The sequence below is a fragment of the Plectrocnemia conspersa genome, unplaced genomic scaffold (assembly GCF_051122295.1).
Source record: "Plectrocnemia conspersa isolate PC_06_02 unplaced genomic scaffold, ASM5112229v1 ptg000012l, whole genome shotgun sequence".
NCBI classification, from domain to species: Eukaryota; Metazoa; Arthropoda; class Insecta; order Trichoptera; family Polycentropodidae; genus Plectrocnemia; species Plectrocnemia conspersa.
Window position 1 is genome coordinate 3,404,903 of NW_028277176.1, and position 19,744 is coordinate 3,424,646.

Below are 19,744 nucleotides of genomic sequence, written 5' to 3' on the forward strand. Positions count from 1 at the left end.
TGGGCAAGTCGCGCAATTTGTAATTGTCCTGACGTGGGTCGGACGTGTGTCGGACGACATGTTTGCGGCATTGTAGCAGCGGCTGTGCCGCGTATTTATTGCGGAATGTCATGCTGCCCCACAATAAACAGATTTAATGGAATGGAACCGTTGCCACAAATCTTTCCATTCGGCCCCCACGTGACCACGCCCGTTCATTACACGAAATCGACTGACGATTTATGGCTTTTCCACGCCGCCGGATAAGGGTTCGGTGGGTGCGCAGTATGGCCGCTAAGACTAATTACTGGTGAGTTCGTGGTTACAAAACGGTCAGTCGTAGGATGACGCGTTTGTAGACGTTCAGTGACAGACTAAAGCGAAATTAATATAATGGTGCTATAGGAATCAAATAACAAAGCTAGCTCACTTTTAGTACTGTTTAGTGATATTAAATACTATAAAATCCAATGGAACTTTAAACTGAAAATTTAAAAGCAACATGGTTCATATGGCATTCTAAAACATGTCTTGTATATACTTCTCAGACAATTATGGCATTTGCGTAATATAATACGAGGTATCTTGTGATACCTTCTTAGCGGTGGTTGACTCGTAGGCAATGAGACTAGTAAGACTTTTTATTGATATATTTACATGAGTGTGACGGACGATTATCAGCGAGACGTTTATTCTGAGCAGGTGATAATGCCCGTGGATGATCCTCAGGGTTATTGTGGCTGCTTGCAGCGAACATAAATATGTAATTCTTCTTGTGGCAAAGCTCGTTCAGGAGTTTCTCTCTGCGTCTGTCAGTGAAAGCGAGTCTGCTGGTCTCTTAAGGTGGCTGCTGGTGACTCTCACTCCCCGACCGTTTATCTCTCTGGCTGTCTTCTTCTCTGACCATCTGCCTCTCATCATCAGAGTCCGGGCTTATATACTTTAAAGGCTTGCTGGCCAATTGCATATGTGCAGTAATCTTCCAGCCAAATGCTGCAGTCGCTTCGTAGAACGGCGATATACGTCTACGCCTTTAGAAAGCAACGTTCACTCGTTCAAGATCGTGTTGCATTTTTTTTTGAAATGGTTACGGATGTGGTGATTTAAAATATCCGTGACCGTTTCGTTAGAATATAAACTGTCATCTTGTGTTTTGTGCGATCCCCAAACCTTTACATTGTTGATAAATAATCGTTTTTGGTCACAGTCATTAACGCGAGTTAAGGGTATGCGACAGTGATCCTTTTAAAAGTGGACCCATCTGTGTGGTCACTATTATATTTTGTTACCTACCATTTAATTTATTGTTAAAAAACAGTTATTGTATTGTATAATAAAATAATGCATGAACTATTTTAAGTATTAAAAATGTAAAACATATCATTTTTACCGACTCAAAAATTCATTACAAAATAGTTTGATCATCAAAAACTAAAACATTATCAATAGTTTGATTCAGATTGTATGGTTCATTCTATTATAATTATATTTAAGTGTTAAATTAAATATAATTTGAAAAAAATTATTACATGAGTTAAATTTTATAGTTCTACAAAAATAAAGATAAAAAATATAGTCTTTTCTACCACATGTAAGAACAAAAATAGTTGTGAAATTTGGACCAGACGATTTATTTGAAATATTATTTTATGAATTGTAGAATAGAGATTTGATTGTCTCCTCGTCGGCTATATTGCGCACCCAACTACCTGTCACACGCGGAGCGGCAGGGGTCGCGTGCGCAGACCGCTAGTAACGGTCAGCAAACATGTCAGCCCAACTCGTGCCAAATAAACGGACGATTTGATGCGATTATGGTTGAAATATGACATCGCGCCCCTGCTAACCCTTTAAGGGATACATTCGTGGGTGCTATAACGACGTGTAACGAATGTGGTTTTTGTGAATTATGTCCGAGTACTTCCGCGCATTCATTCGCGCCCTTGTTGTTTTTCATTCCGGATTACCAAGCGAAAAGTTAAATACGCGAGTTGTATATAGTATTTTTAATCCGAGCTATTTTATCGCCAGAAATATGCTGTAGCGTACTTTTACCGGTGTAACATACAATAACTTTATACCATATAATGCATGTAACGAATTAAAAATAATACATCAATTATGTGAATGAAAATGTTGGATATACTTAATCTTAATATAAAAACGTTACAAATACAAAAAGAAATTTACTATAATCTAAACATTTATTATTTGTTATAAGGAATGTCATTTTTATAGTTTGAAGCTAATATTTTTTTTGTTTAAATATTGAGAGTAGTACCTAGTTGAATTTCTAATTATTTGCAGTTACTTATATTATTATTACTATAATCAGATTATTTTTCAACTAACGTTGTTGTACTGTATCAATTTATATTATTATTGCCAAGGATCACTTTTTTAAAAATAAAATTGGTTTACTAAATTTGTATTAGTCAATAGATAGATCATCTATGTACACTATTACATTTCTTGTAAATCAGTCTTGAGATAAATAAACTATACATGGATATTTGAACATATAGTATAAATGAATCTTTGTATTCCTTTAAATTTTAATGTATTTTTTATCGTACTGAAAGTTTATTTTATCGATCCATGTTTTAATCTGCTCAATGCTAATTTGTCTTACAAAATATAAAGTGTAAGTACCTAACAACACCCAATAACAAACCCTAGCTTATACTTTATTAGAAATATTGCCCATGTGGAATTTGAAATTCAAATTCTCATTCAACATATGTATACATATATACATATATGATTGTATAATAACAATGATTATAGCAGTGATGTTCTAAAATAGACACATTTGTATACATATAAATATAATGGCGTTCGATTTACAATTTGATTGCTTCGTAAATGGACTTGGCGCTATTTAATGCTTCACATTACGTATATCCCAAACGTTTCGGGCAGCTCGCGATTATATTATGTTTAATATTGTCACATATAGTGTTTGCCCGATTTAGCTTACGTGATCGGACATTAGGGGAAATGATGACTATGCCAACAGCGTCCTAGTAAACTCTATTATCGATAGATATGAAAATGGATACATACATATATGCATTAAATAATCTATAAATTTAGGTCGTCTATCATTGCATATATCTACTTAAATACATTCACAAGCAAATAATCTGTATTGTATGTATGCTACAGTAAATGTGTATTTTTCAGTAAAATTATTATTTTCAAAAAATGTGCTTTTATTTCGTTTAAGTAAGGAATTGCACGAATGAATTTTGATTATTATATTTGTGTCACTTAATTGATAGATCATAAATTTATCAAGCTTTTAAATTAAGTTGTTCTGAGAATGGACATTTTTGATAAATAAACTCAGGTAAATAAACTGTTATTTACTATTTCTTTTCATTTTAATATGTTTTTTATCGTTTTTATTTATTAAAAATATAGTTTTACTTTCTAGGCCAATGAAAATGTATCAAATAACTATTTTTTAATTTCACTGAAATATTTTGGAATATCTTAGAACATTTTGACCTTAACAGGTGTGTCCCCCTTACTGTCGTTTAAATCATAGTTTCTTAACCGGTGGTCCGCGAAGATTTTTATGATCGAATTTTATACTGTATTTTATGGATTTTTAAATTAAATTTCTTGTTACTGACTGGTTTAATATACTTAAATATGGTTATATTAGCATACTGTGTTGCAAAATTAATTGTTTTGAATAAAAAATCAAATATATAAATATTTATTATTTTATTTTAATGTTGATGGTCCGCAAAACATTTTTTGATTTTTTTGGTGGTCCGTGGATGTGAAAAGGTTAAGAAACTATGGTTTAAACTACATTTTACAGTCTCACTCAATATTTTTTATAGTATCATAAGCAAGTAAAAACCATATGACTATTTTATTATACAGTTTTTGCATTGCATTTTTTCTAGCTAAACAACATTTTAATCATTTTTCTTTTTCATAATTTTTTGTTAGACTATTTTAATAATTCTAATTGTACACTGTATATTTTAAATAGTATATTTTAACATGTTTGAAGACGAATTGAATTTAAGCCTAAAATTATAAAATAAGCTCATTAATTTCCCTAAATAGTCGTTATCAAATTTATCAAAAAATGAATGTGCTAAACGAGATTCTTAAGTTAAAGACTTACATCGTCAGTCAGTTAAAATATTAATATTTCACTAGAGAGTATCTTTGTTCTCTAACATCATATGCCATGACTTGAGCAGAATAGTATTTAAAATCCGTCTGTAACACTCAAAATTTATTACGGTTTCGGAATTTATCATTTGACATTTGTTTACTCATTTACAAACTATGATACTACTCTGGCTATTTATATCTTGCAGGCTAACTCATATTAATTCTAGTAATTCAGCCCTCCATTTAAACACTTAACTTCACTACGACCGATGTCTTCGATACATATATATTATTATGTGAAGGATGTTAAACATTTAAATTATTAGTTACACAATAAATATAACACATCTGTGCAAAAAAAAAACAGAAAAAAAAAATTCAGTGAAAAAGTAAGTAATCTTAAATTTACGATTTCTATGATAAAGTAATTTTTCATAGAAATCGTAAATTTAAAGTTCTCTCTATCAAAAAAACTTAATAAAAGTAATTTATTATAGCTGTGCAACTAATTGACCTGTAAATACAGTGTTATAAAATATATTTATTATATAGTATTATATTTTAAAAATCACAATTATAATAGACAGCAATATGTTTGTGTTGAATTTAAGAGCAGCACGATATAAGTCTTTGACTAGTTCGAATCGCTTATGAACCTTAATGAAGGTTAAATTTATGAATAAATATAAAATTATATTTGTAATTGATCATTGCAGATTAGGTTTACCTAGATTTTCCTAATCTCACGGATTTAATGTCGTAATGATAAATGAAAATCGTAAATTTTTAATTAATAAATAGTTTAATAATTTCAGCAATTTAATTTAGCCTTGTATTAAATTTATATAATATATTTTTCAACCATTGTGACGCAAATAAATTCGTATTTCATTATATTAAATTATTAAGGCTTAATTTAGGCCTTACAATATTAATAAAAAAAAAATAGTAAATATTATTATAAACATAAGTAACCCTTCTTAGAGTATTACAATTTATTATAAAAATTTTGAATTTATTATAAGAATTCTTAAAAAATATTTTTATAGCGAAAATCCATATGTAATATTTTACAGATTATTCAAGTACTTCTATCTTTGTGACAAAAAATATTGACACACTTGTAAAATAAAAGTTTATTAATAAAGCAAGCTTAATTTGATTAGAAGTTTTTTTTTTTAAATTAAAGAATAACTATAGCAATTAATTATATTACTTAAAACTATTTTATTTATTAATTTAAATAATATATTTTTTATTCTATTTATTCATAAAGAATATTGCTAATATATTTTTAGATGTTAATGTTTTATTACCGGCAAAACATAACTGAACAGATTTTAATTTTCCTTTTTAATGATCAAATTAATATAGTAATTCAATTAAAAATTTAATTTCTCAGAAATAATATTTATGAACATAAAATTACACAAATATTATAAAAAAAAATATATTTAGATATACTTATTTAAATACATTTAAAATACATAATTTAAATACACATTAATAAAAAATAATTAATATTTATATCCACAAATTTAACTATCATATAAATTCTAAATTGCTAACACTACATCAGCTTGGTAATTAATACGGTCAGTTTGATGTTTTTGTAAATTATTTGTTATTAGTTTTATTATACATTAAATCTTAAACTTAACTGTACTATTTAAAATATATTAAATGGTTTTAATAAACATTTTTTTTTATGTTACTATTTGCCTGCCTTTTGGTATTTTTATGTTATTGAATATGACGCTGAAGTATTTAATACGAGATTGCAATAATTTTCCCGTCATTAAGAGATACATTTAAACCTCAAAATGATTGTTATTTTACCAATTTGTTGAATATAAATATTATCAAATAAATAAAGTAGCCCCATTTAAAATTAAATAATGTTACCTATTACCAATTCCAGTCAATTTTAATTACAAAAAATATAATTTAAAGCACAACAGCGTGAAAGCCACAAAACTTTTAATTATATTATTTTTGTGTGACAATCGAACGTCTGCTTTTATCGCGTAGTGTTGTGGCCCAATTCGCCAACAGGTAAACCCGCGGTGTTATTGTACGGAAATCGTAAAAATCTGCCATATATCTGGCACTATGGGGTGGTTTGAAAATACGCGTCGATTTTATTTACGGCCACCCTCTGTGAGTGTGTGCGAGCGAAGGGGTTGAAATGCGGCAGAATTGATTTTAAAATTGAACTCATTCAACGCGCTTCGGGCGAAAAATGCTCGGGCGTAAAAAAATCACGGACCTTTGTGCAAATTGAATTCGTGCAAAAATGCGACTCGGACCTTTCATGCCACGCAATTACTTTTCGATCGGCGGAAAAATAATGGAACAGAGTGAAATGTATACACGACTTGATTATGTATTACATCAACGTTTTTGGTTATGTAATACGTGAGAAATATTCGATTAAACGTAGCTTTATTTGACGTAGAATACGCCAAATAAATCGTATGTTGAAAGATATTAAATAAGTATTATAAATTTAATTTTCAACAAAATAAGTTCATTATTCTTACTTTAGCAAAAAATTGCAGTTGTAATTATCATAAATATTCGAATTTAAACTAACAATTAGTAGCAAAAATATTATGTTTTTAATAATATAAAAGGAAAAATATATTTATATGGGTAGGCTTACTCTTAAGTAAAAACGCAACTTATTTAAGCCCTAGTGTTCTTAAATGTATTAGAAAAATTGAATTTGGTTAGTAAAAATGTATAGTAATAAGATATTTTCTAGGAACAGAAATGAACTTTCATCACAAAAAAATATTTTAATTTTTAAATTATACTTATATTTAAAAATATAAGAGATACGTTTCAAATTAAGGCTTTGTCACTAGGAGCCTAGCAGAAGGAGCAGTGCTATTAACTTTACTTAACTCACTTATATATTTAATTTTTCCTTATCGAATATCCTAGTTAAATTGAATTCTCTGAAAAAAAATTCTCTCGCAAAACTTTTCAATTATTAAGATAAATATTATATATTAGAAAGCTCTTAAAAGCACTCTCGCAAGAAATCAAAGTATATTTAATAAATATGAAGATGCAAAATCTAATAAATTTGGGAAAATCAACTAATAAACCTAATATTAAATCGAAAAAAAAATGTTTTACTCTTATATAATAAACAATTAAAATAATGCTAAATTATAATTGTTATAAAAATTGATTTAATTATAATATTTATTAATTATTTTAATGAATAATAAACATACGTATGAATAACAATTGGATTTATTGGTATATTGTGCTTGATTTAAAAGAAATGGTTTAAATTATTTTTTTTATAGTATATTTTATATTCTACTACCAATATTTTTTCACAATAATAATGCTTTTTTTTTAAATTTCATATTTTTATATTTTTTTTTTATTATAAAAAAAATAATATGTGATTATATAATATATAAATTAAAAATAATTTATGTATAATTTTTATGTATCTAAGTAAAACTTACTTATGAATGTATTTTTTCTTACCATTTAAAAACATATGTTACAAAAAAATTATATATTCTAAATAGTCATTAATTGATAAAAAAAAAAATTAAAAATTCTAGTATAGCTCACCATTATAAAATTAGCATAAATAACATTTACATTATTTATTAAAATGACAATAAACTTTATTAAATAAATAATTTAATAAAATTATGAGAAATGTAAAATGTTCATAATAAATAAATTATTTTAAAAACGTTACGTTTCTAAAAAATATCTATAGAAACGGCTTAGTAAAAGCTCACGTGTCAATGTATTTTTCCCTGATTGTGTGTAATTCAAAACCGAAACAGTAAAATTTCTGCTCTGCAGATAGATATGGATATCTAGTCTTTGCCGATCTGATTTGAGACCGAATGTTGCCAGAACCAATCGGCCTAAAAGGGATTTTATGTAGTTGCGGTCGCGTTTTTTTCACTGTTATCGTGCAAAATTCTCAAGGGTGACAGTGAAAAAAAGCGACAGTACCCAGAAAAGGTTTTTGTGTAATGACGTTATTTCCGGCGAGTGAAAGTTACAATTAAGCTTCAGCTTGTCATTCACTTTGTGATCACACGGTAGATTGTCATTTACAGGCTGCAAAGCAGAGATACCCAATTAGCTAACTAAGTTACTAAAACGATGTTGGCAGTTTGCTAGGCGAGTCTAAAATTAAAACGAAACTATTATATACCTGAAACACTATTTTTTTATTTTTTTTCAGTAATTAGAGATACACGAGACATTTTTTAAGGCAACCTCCTATTAGTCTCTTTAATAATTAAAATATATTTATATTAATTATTGGGCTTATTGAAAGTTTGTGCCAGATCTTTGAAAATATACATACTTTTTCGGAAGTTTTTAATAGAGGTCAGTATCTGATTAGCAAAACATTGTTTTCGATTTTCTTAACAATTCTAATCGGCCTTATATTTGCTATAATAATCTCAGAACTACATTAACAATCAGATAAGAATTATCTGTTGTGTTTTGAAATTGGCATATTGTTAAAATGTATTTGCAAGTAAAGCAATTTTTATTTTTATCTTGTTCGATATATAAAAAATGTAAATTTGCAACAGCTGTAATTTAGAATATTCTCTACGATTTAGGTATAGAAATAGAAACCCTAAATTTCTCTGTAAATAGATCAAGCCAATCGATTCGTTCATAACATCAGTTTTTTATTTATTAATTTTCCAAGGATATCTATACTGTATTATTATAAATACATACTATACATATATAATATATATGTTTTGATATATTAAAACTTAACAAGAATTAACGGCAAAAGAGTGTCCATGTACAACGCGGTAACTCTCACCTGTGTTGCGCTTAACAGCAATTAAATATATCAAATACGACAATAAAATAATAAATTATTTGATGTATGTTTATTTAATATTTAATGTTAATTATATTTGCATATTAAAATTTTCTTGTTTTTTAGTATTGAGTCTCATTATTTTTATGCCAACATTAAAGATTACGTCTTGAACTCTAATTGAGTCAAACGAAAAAGTAAAACGAGATAAGTACACTTAAAAATAAGATAATTGCAATAAGAAAATTCAAATAACATAATTGCGAGTCGTAATATAATAATAAAAATAAACTTTTCAAAAGCTACAGAGATACAAGCACCATATCATCATAATAAAGGGGAGGCGTAATGCGATTTGCCTCTTCGCACACCTCCGCAATAATTGCGAAGGGATAAAAGATTTTCCCTGTCGGGGCGCTTTTCGAAATCTATGCTAATTCACAATGTTAACAAAAATCCACCGCCAGCACTTATAGTGCGTTTACATCGACGTAGCTTAAATTGTATTTTATTAAATTTTAAATATTTTTGCCATCTTAAGAAAAAAGGGTTTATCAATATAAAATATCATTTATTGTTTTTCAGTATCAAAAAACTAAAGTTTTCTGTAAAATAAGATTTTTTAAATTTTTTGAAAAAAAATATGTAATTAAAAAACCAGTCGTTTACATATTTTTTTTTACTGTTTTTAGAGATGTTTATAAGAGATAATATTTGTTTTATATTTGATAAAGTTAAAGCTATAAAATTTAAGATAATACTTAAAATCATTTGTATTACAGAATATAGTTGCAAAAGTTTTAATCTTATTTTTATTTTGGCGTACTGAATACTCCTTAAATGTATATGAAAACCTTTGCTTATTGCTTTCACATATTTTGCTCTTCTAGCAGTTCGAAGTTAGAAAATAGATTTTATTTACGGTATAAATCTTTGTGCAATTGTTGACAATATGCTACAGAGAGCAAACAGTGTATGAAACGCTTATCACAAAACGAAGGTTCCCATAATACGCTTGAACAACAAAAGCCAAACTTATAATATGTACTGAAAACGGTCAGACCATGTTCATTTGATCTCATCTAAATCATTACTACAGTTAACGCAGCGCTTCCGCGAAATATCAGCATGATAGATACGTGGTATAAATCTTTGACTATTGATCTAAAATACTTGGGTTTAAGCTTCATATTGACTTTAGAGTTTTTTTTATCACTATCGAGGCTAGTAAATCAGAATGAGTGATTTTTATATAATTATAATTTTGATCGATCATTACAGATGAGGTTTACCTAGATTTTCCTAATCTTAAAGATGAATATCGTAATGATTATTTTTTTAGAGCTAGGTCATACATTTTAGGTATTAAAAATAAGAAAGTCAGATTTTTTTTGACATAGTCAGAGTTAATCTAATTGACCCCACGCCACAGTGTCTAATCGTATTTAATTTTTAAACGAGTCACACTAGCTAAGAAACACCGCCACGAGTAGCAAAGCAAATGAAACGGTCACTTTATTTATTAAAAACTATTTTTTTCGCAGAATGAATGATATACAGCTTTCCAAACATACTTCAGCCGTTTTAATGTGATAAATAATTCTAGTTGCTTTTGCGGTCACGCAGCAAAATTCGGAGAAACACGTCCCGTTAGACTGCTCGTTACTTGCAAGTCGTAAAGGGATTACGGGATGCTTAAGGCGCAACTTAGGTCTAAGATATTGAGCAACGAGCTTTTGGTTAATACTTGCATAAGACTCAAAAGTTTTATGCCAGTAGCAATTTTTCTCTCGCTTAGTATGGCTTTTGCTATATTACACAGTGCGAACTGAGGTTAGGCTCGACCTCCTACTTAGGCAGTTGCGAGTGACAGCCGCATCGCGTAAACCGGCGCAAAACTTTCGATTGTTTCTAGTATCAATAATCAATTTATTAAGAGGAATAATAAATATCAGAAAATAAAAATACTCAAAAAATGGCACGACCTTTTATTTTGTCTATATTTCTTTTATTTTCTTAGCATTCGACTGTGGTGCCGAGACTTGAAGCCGCAAACTCAGAATTACTAGTCTGATACGTTACGTACTACGCTATTCCATCCTTAAGTATATGAGCAGCCCATACTAAAAATGCAACAAAACACCATTTAATAAGAAGGGTAGAACGTCTTGTTGCCTTTCATTTCACAAAAAAAAATTGAATGTCTTAAGATTTTCCTTGACAGTGTTTCGCTTTTATGATTATTTTTAAAGATATGTTAAATTTACTGCTTCATAATTTTATTTGCAACAACATTCTTTCAAAAATAAAATATCTATTAAATGTGTAAATTGCCATCCTGAGCCTTATACCAAAATAAAAATCGATATCGTCGAGACAAATATTGCTCGGGAGTAGTGTCCGGTTGAGCAAGCCGATGAAAAATACAAAAGCGATAAAGTTGCATTATTTTATTATTTTATTGATTTACTAAATTAGTATGCATGTAAAATAAATTTATTTTTAAAATGAGTTATCAAAATATTGATTAGCCAGACAGAAACTAATTTTTTACTCTCCGAACGAATTGAGATAGTATTTCATTATTTTACGTCAGTGTGAGCGCAACGTTATGAGGGTGGACCTCGGAACTTTCGCCACTTGAAAGCATTCGACATCGGCACCGACCCTTAATGTGCATTTACCAGATCCGCCCCGGCTCTAAAAACTTTCGTTTCATTGTAATTTAATTCGCTGTTTTTCGTCTTATCTCGGTTCATTTATCTTAACAGCCTCGCCGGAGTTGGCAGGAGCTGTTTCAATTAACTACGATGACGCATACGCAACGCAACCCTAGGTGAACCGAAAACCTACCCACCCCGATGCGGAGGTGTTCAAATGACGGTTTTTAATGGCGTTTTGAGACGAGATAAAGAGATGCTTGAATGTGCTGAATTTTTATCCGGAGCTAGTGACGTGTTCGATTCTATTTCGTTATTACAGGGGCGTATTCCAGTCACGATCCTTGTTACAGGGGTAGGTTAAGCGAAAAAATTGGTGTTGTACTAGACCGTAGTAAAGAGAAATGGCGATGCTTGCAGCGGGAGCTAATGAATTGACTTGAGCGTTTGGTCCGTTATTGGAATTTATTTAGTGGAACGGAAGAAATTGCTGGAAAAATTATTTGTACAAAGCATTTAATCTAAGGCACGTTTTAAATAGATTTATTGCTTTGACAGCTTACATTAAATAGTGTTTTTAATATAATTTATTTCACAAGTTAAAATGACATTATTAGAAAAATATTTCAATTGAAAAACAATACTTAGATTTGCAGATATTAAATCTTTTTAGGACTATTTTTAATTTATCGTTTTTTGTCTTGATATATTCACAACTCGCAGAAAGGTTGAAAAGTTTCAAACAATTTTTTTTATCATTTTTTTCGAGTTTGTTACTAAAGTTAGTGTACAAGTAGATTATTTATTATATAATACAATAAATCTATTTATTTTATTTACAAAACTTTCGGTGAGAACGGTTGCTAGAAGTGTTGAACACATTGTGAGTGACATCAATAGCCAATTTACTAGCAAAGAAAATGATTAGGAAAACGAAAATTGTTAACACAACGAATTTTTTCACAAAAATCGAATCAATAAGGCTTTAAACTAAAGTTAGTTTACGTGTAGCTCATTTACTATACAATAAAGAAAAGACGTTTATTGATGGCAAATTAATTAATTAAACCATAATTGATTGTTGCAACCAAAAAAATGTTTCGAAAAAATTAAATTATTTTAATCTATCAGTATTTCAGTTAAAACAATTTTTGGAATAGTTCAGCACATTGTGAGTAACATCAATAGGCAATTGAATAGCAAAGCAAATAATTGTATTTTTTACCTTTCAACGCTCTTTCTAAATTAAGTTTGTCCTCTGGCTCTCTATGGTCAATTAAAACAAGTATTTTTTGCGAAATATTGAACATTTTGTATTAGTAAAAATAGATAAATATGTTACGGTGAGTATCCATTTTTAAGACTTTTGCAAACCGATAGTTACAAAATGAGATACTGGTTTGTATCATCGCTCATTCAAGCAGTCAATCCTATGTTTGAAGTGACTTCCATAAATAGTCTGAATAGAACAATCACAGACAAAGATATTTTTTAAGAAGTTGAGAAAACTTTGTCAAAGTACATTCTGAAGTTGAATAAAATATGTTACATTTGATTGTGATAAGTTGCAAATATTAGGGTTAGAAAAATCAAAGGTGTGGTAAGCCTCTGATTATTGTTTTATTCACTAGCAGTTACATTAAGGGAAACATCTTAATCTTATGTGATATCGATTTAGATGTGTTAACGGTGATTGTTTTTCGCTCTCGGTAACTTGACCGTCGTCAGTTACGTGACTCTTTAATCACGAATAGAAGCCGAATCTTGAGTTGCTATACCATACAGCAGCTCGATTGCTTTATTAATATTTTTTACCTTAAGAACCTTATTTTTTTTCCTCAGCTTAAAATTTAATTTTGACAACAAAATAAACAGGATAGTTTTTTCTTATCAATAGTGGTATCGTCAGTGTAACTTAGGGTGGATATAATCTGCCCTCTTAACCGAAGTGCTAACAATCGATACATCAAAATCAAGCTTTAAAATAATTGACTTTTACAGAACAATACTTTTTAAATTAAATTTATATTACAAACTAAAATTAATATTTTAGATGCGAAAGAATAAGAACATACCATTGGTAAGTATCAATGATATATCATGCTGGTTAGTCATATGTAAATAAAATATTATACAGATTAGCTCAGGTTATAAATTGTATATTTTATAATATAAAAGTTAATTAACAAACCCGGCAAACCCTTACCCGTGGTTTTTAACCGGCGCTTAAGCTTATCGCTGTTATTGCAAACGGTGCTCGTTGATTGAGCTTTCAATTCGCACATACACACATATATACTTTACCTATATATAAAATATAAAATGAAAGTCTATAAGTCTTCATACAAAATCCACGAGCGCAATATCCATCATTTCGTTTGTCACTTTTAAAGTTTTCCTATCGTCGTTCGATTATATCACGTCTAGCGTAAAAAAGTTAGATAGGGGTTTCGCTGTAAATGTACTATACGCACACGTATGTGTATACATAGGTATAATATATCGAATGGATGTGTCTTTCAAATTTCTTTCGCCGGAATATCGGTCCCGGAAAATTGGGTTGGATGAAGAGGAAAAAAATATAATGACGTCTTCGGCGTTCTCCCGGCGCTTGTAAGTTTCTTAAGCTATTCAGCTCATAACCGCTAATCGAGCAAAAAAGGGGAGCGTCTGAGGAGCAGCGAATGTGGCATGAAGGAGAAATAGGAGAAGAGTAAAGAGAGAAGAAAGTACAAATCATCAATAAAAACCCATTGATGAAAAGAGCCCTCCGGCAAATTGCCCGCTCCATCTAGCGAAATGGATTTGATTCACCCACACGCGCGCCACAGTTTGGGTATTAGTGGATGCGTGAATTATCCCTAAAAAACAAATTGCGATGCGTGGATTATCTTAAAAAATAAAATATGCTAAACGGCGTTTTAGTTTTTTTTTGACAATGGCTAAAGCGACGGAAAGAGTACATTATTAATACGAACGCCCATAGTCATCTAAATAATTTAGTTAACTTAAATATGTTGCAAGTAAATATGTATATATGTAGTATTTTTCTTTTTTTTAATTTACATACTAATAGTATTTTTTTCTTTAGAGTTTTTCAATAAAAATGACAATTCAAGAATTTTTAAATCTCAAAAACTTTGCAATTTTTGAGAATTTTCATAGCTTGTTTTTGTTAAAAATTAGCAAAAATTATTAATATTAAAAGCGCTGCAGTTTTTACACCGCTGCTGAAATTTAATAAGAATTTAATAATCAAATTTCTCGATAAATCAAAATCATCCAGAAACTAGAATGTTTGCGTGCAGGGCATAACATACAAATTCCAATGCACCCTTCAAAGCAAAAAAATACAATAAATTACAAAACTCTTAAAAAAATTCATATTTAAATGGTCCCATTAGTCTTTTCAGTTTTTCCTTATATTTTCCAAAATGCCGTTTAAAAAATGATTTTTTTAATATGCTTTCAATGTTTGTTAACAGTAGTCAAATCAATGCTGCTGTTTAGCAACAGGATATTTTTATTTATGTATTTTTAAGACTGAATTAATAATGGCAGTAGAGATAAAAAATTCTCAGTTAAGCTTGATTATGCTTTATTAGTTTTAACTCGGTCATAATGGGACAATAGTAGTTAAAAACGTATGTAAAGCAATGGGCAGAGATGCCATTTAATTTAGAAAGGGTCAAATGTAATTCTAAAATTTCGTTTCGAGAATATTGACATGGAATATATATGTAAATACGGGTAGTCCAAATGGGTTATTAGTGAGGATATTTGGGCTGTCATCAATACAGATCAGAGATTAACAATACAGAAGCTAGCAAAAACGTGTCGCCTATATCAGTTTTATATTTGCAGAATATCTTATAATTTGTGTGACGAAAAACTTTCTATGTGCCAATAAATAATTATTCTAGAAAAGAAATATTTACTTTTGAGATAAATGGTTTCTGAATAAGAGAAGTGGATCCTTTGCATTACCACCTAACATAAAAGACAGTGTTTTCACGCCAATCAACCCCCAATTTCAACCCCGAGAACGGGATCTTACCCCAATAAGATTATGGTATACATTTGGTGGGATATAAAAAGCATATTTTATTATAAATGATTGAATTACTGTAGGATTGGAATCTCAAGGTCATAATTTAATTGAAAAACTCTACCTCATGCGATCCATTATAAGTAAATATCATTGACAAATAAAGTAAGCTCATCGTGAACTCAATGGCACGTTCAGCTATGTGCATGGTGCAATGCAAACTCTACTTGCATATACTAGCAGTAAGTACATATACCAATTAGTCGGTTTAATTGCGCCCGCCGTGCCAAAAGTGAGTTTAACCATCTTCGAGCTGCTGCTCCATTATAAAGTGGATGGTTATGCAAATTCTGCACAAGGAAAGACGATATTATACTTCAACAGGTTGGGTGCGGGATAATTGTTCAAAAAGTCAGCGCGTATATCACGTTCAATCTAAGGAATAATTATAAATAAACGCGGTTTAATTAAACTATGAAGCGCGAGAAACCAGTATTGTAGAGTTGTAACATATTTTTGGGTCGCAAATACATTTTTAAAAACACAGGATCGTGACTCTGAATTGCTGCTGCGCCAAATTAATTTATAAAAAATTAATTAGGTGTGTTGTAATGTTTTTTTTATTACAGTGAGATTAACAAAATCATATGTATAATAAAAATAAAAAAATGTGCAACAAAATTTAAATCATAAAAAGCTTTAAAAATATTTTTAAGTTACAAGAGATCTCATGATATTATGCGTACAGCATCATAAGTTTAACTCTTAAAGGTTTAAGGTAACTTCTTAGTTAGAAAACATTTATACAAATCAAAATAGAAGCATTTGCCTTACTTTGTATGGTACGATTGTTTGCGCTTAACGTAAGCTTCACAGGTTTCGAGTTCAGGGTCAAATACCCATGTATTTTAGATCAACAGCAAAGAAAAAATTACAGTTAGTTTTATCAAAAATTTAATTAGTAATTTTTAATGGCAATATGCGATAAAAAATAAAGCGTTTAATGATAATAATGATTTGGTGGCGGACTGAAATCTTTGCTTAAATAATTTTATTGTGATTTAAGAAGTAACCCCAATTCGTCACCAATTTCAAAAAACAATACATAATATTATTACAATACAAAATAAAAATATAATACGAGTAAAATTTTTGGGGGTTTACAAGTAAATTTAAAATAAAATCACTTCAGGTGATTAAAAATAGTGCCATAAAAAATTTATTGAATTTGCCGTTTGATACTCACACAAAAGACATATATGAAAACAAAAATTTTACCTATAACTATCCTTCCAAAATATAAATTAATAATGATAACAAAAAAAATGTTAGAGGGAAAATCAACTATAAATACTAAATTTAAAATTAGAAAAGAACAACATAAATATGAAATTAGATCTGCATATGATCTAAACATCCCTCAACCATTTTCAGGACAGTTTGGAACAAATTCTTTAAAATATATAGCTTTTAAAACATATAATGATTTACCAATATCAACTAGAAATAACTTTAAAGAAATAAGAAAATATTTTTTAAAAAAATTCATCGAACTTTAAAAAAAAAAAAAAAATGTGTGTATATGTTTATGTTTGTATATTTATATGTATATATGAATATGTATGAATGTATGTATATGTGTATGTACATTCTTATAATTTGTTATACTTATTATTTTGATAAGAGTTTAAATATGTTTATTATACTTTCTAATGTATACGTTTTTATTTTTCATATTTAACATAAAACTGTAATAAAATGTAACCGTAGAATGAGTAATTTTATACTCATGCAGAATTACGTTAATAAATAAATAAAAAAAAAAAAAAAATGAAAAAATCATATACAACATCATATTATATAACTGACATTAAGTAAATCAATATGCAATACCAGCGTATAAAGGAGCCGGATTGCAACAGTCATATGTAAGTCAGCTAGTACAGACATCCCAGTTTTAACTGGCGTTGAATGAGGACGCGATCGTGATTTTCGAAGAAAACTGGAAACTGGAATTTCTCTATAATTTGATAGACAACAGAACCATTAAGTATTTTTAAAAAATACTTAGCGACATATTAAAAAAAAAGTGACACTTTAAAGAAAAGCGCTTGGATATTAACCTAATATCTTCTTAGAACGGTATTTCAAGAACTATTTTTAAACTTTTTTATTTGAGAGAATGTATTTGGATATTCATAGATTTTAAATATAAATACTGATTCAAGAATTCTGAATACTAATGTGTCAAAGAAGATACAAATAACTAATCGATTGTCAAAGTAAAACGCGTTTTTCATAATAAAGCATCTTGAAAGATTTTTCTGAAACGTCGTTTAAATGTAGAGATGACATTTACTTGCTCTTAAAAGTAATTCTGAGATCTCTAGCCAAAATGTAGTTCAAAATAATCAAAAGGAAATAATCTGATGGCAAAAAAAATGACCAAATATGGACTTTTCCGACACCAAAGAGCAGACGGTTGAAAAAAATCTCATCTCGATAAAAAATCTAAATCACTTTTCATAGATAAAGAGTCCACATTAGATATGCATCTTAATAATTTTGAATCATCTGCAGAAAGAAACATAAATTCATATCTGCCAAATTTATGTTGTTAATAAATAACGTATATTTTTAACGAATTATTATATTCTTAATAAAAAAATATAATTAACAAGAACTTTATGGTTTTAAGAAGCACCAAAATATGTTTGCAACGAGCTATAAAATAATATTGAGTTGATTAATCTTCACATATTTATAAACATCTGTTAGCTAACAAATATTTGCTTTTAATATTTTTCTTCAGCAAAGCACTTAAAGCAACATTCTTAAATATTTTGCGCATATTGCATACAATGATTCGAATGAATCGGAAGATTCACAACATGTTTAATATGTCACCTTGAAAAAAGGAATACGAAGACCTTGAACTATCAAATATTTTTTAAAGAAATAATATTTTATATCCCAAACACATTGACTATCTGTCTTGTATATATTTTTCACAATCATTGCCTCTTATTAATACGTAATAAGACGCAAGCGGAATACTGACACGTTTTATGTGCTTACTTTTTTTTCGTGTGCCTTCGTCGAACCAAAAGAAATATGTTAAACATTAGTAGATATATTATTCATGTTTCGGATGCCACAAAAATGTGTTCTCATTTCGATGTATTACGAGTTTGCGTGTTTCCCAATACCATCCTGTCACTCAGAGCAATTTCACGTACTGCTTCCTGCCACGACGTCCGCGTATTGTGAATAATTCAAAACGGAAACACGAATACTACTAGGAAGAATCGATCGTGTTTGTCGAACTGATTTCGACTGAATTTTGCAAAAAATAAGCCGCAGATAAGATATTTTATGTAAAGGATTTACCTCCATGCATAAGAATTATTACAATATTTCTTTAGCTTTGAAATATAAAATAAGATATTTTTGTGAAAATAAGTTTTATTAAATATATAATAGTTTTTCTCGCAATATTAAAAAAATATATCTGAATTTTCAAATAAATAGTCATTTTAATATTAATTTAAATTTTTAATTTGCTATTTTTTTATTTATATAATACCATAGCTAACTGATTGTAACTTTTTGATAAAAATATAAATTAAAAAAAACCCCAAAAAATTGACAAATGTATTCGAAACCAGTAGGTTATATATTTGATTAAAAACCGACTATTTGGCGGTTCAGCAGTGCCATAGTAGTAATCACATGGATACAGATCGTTTAATTTATTGTTTAAAATTTGTTTAATACCATTTTTACCTTTAGTAATTAAAAGTAAAACAGCTTTTATTATATATCTTTTGCATCTAAAATACATTTTAATTGAAAAAATAGCACTTAAAACAGCTCGTGAGCACTATCAAGAAATTTACATAGATTTAAAAAAATATAAAAAGCAAACAGTTAGTCACAAATAATTTTTAAAATATTCTGCTGCTGTATATGACTAATAATAATAATTATTCTGAACAGCAGGGACAAAAATAAATATAAAAATTCTTATCTAGTTTCAAGTTATGTACATATTAAAAAGAATTATTTAGT

General features: G+C 28.9%; 1 protein-coding gene across 3 annotated transcripts in view; it reads right to left on the reverse strand.

The window, feature by feature from the left end:
- LOC148227970 (agrin-like) overlaps nt 1-19,744 on the reverse strand; it is a 196,439-nt gene that overhangs the window by 34,549 nt on the left and 142,146 nt on the right. The gene's annotated exons all lie outside the window — the stretch shown is intronic.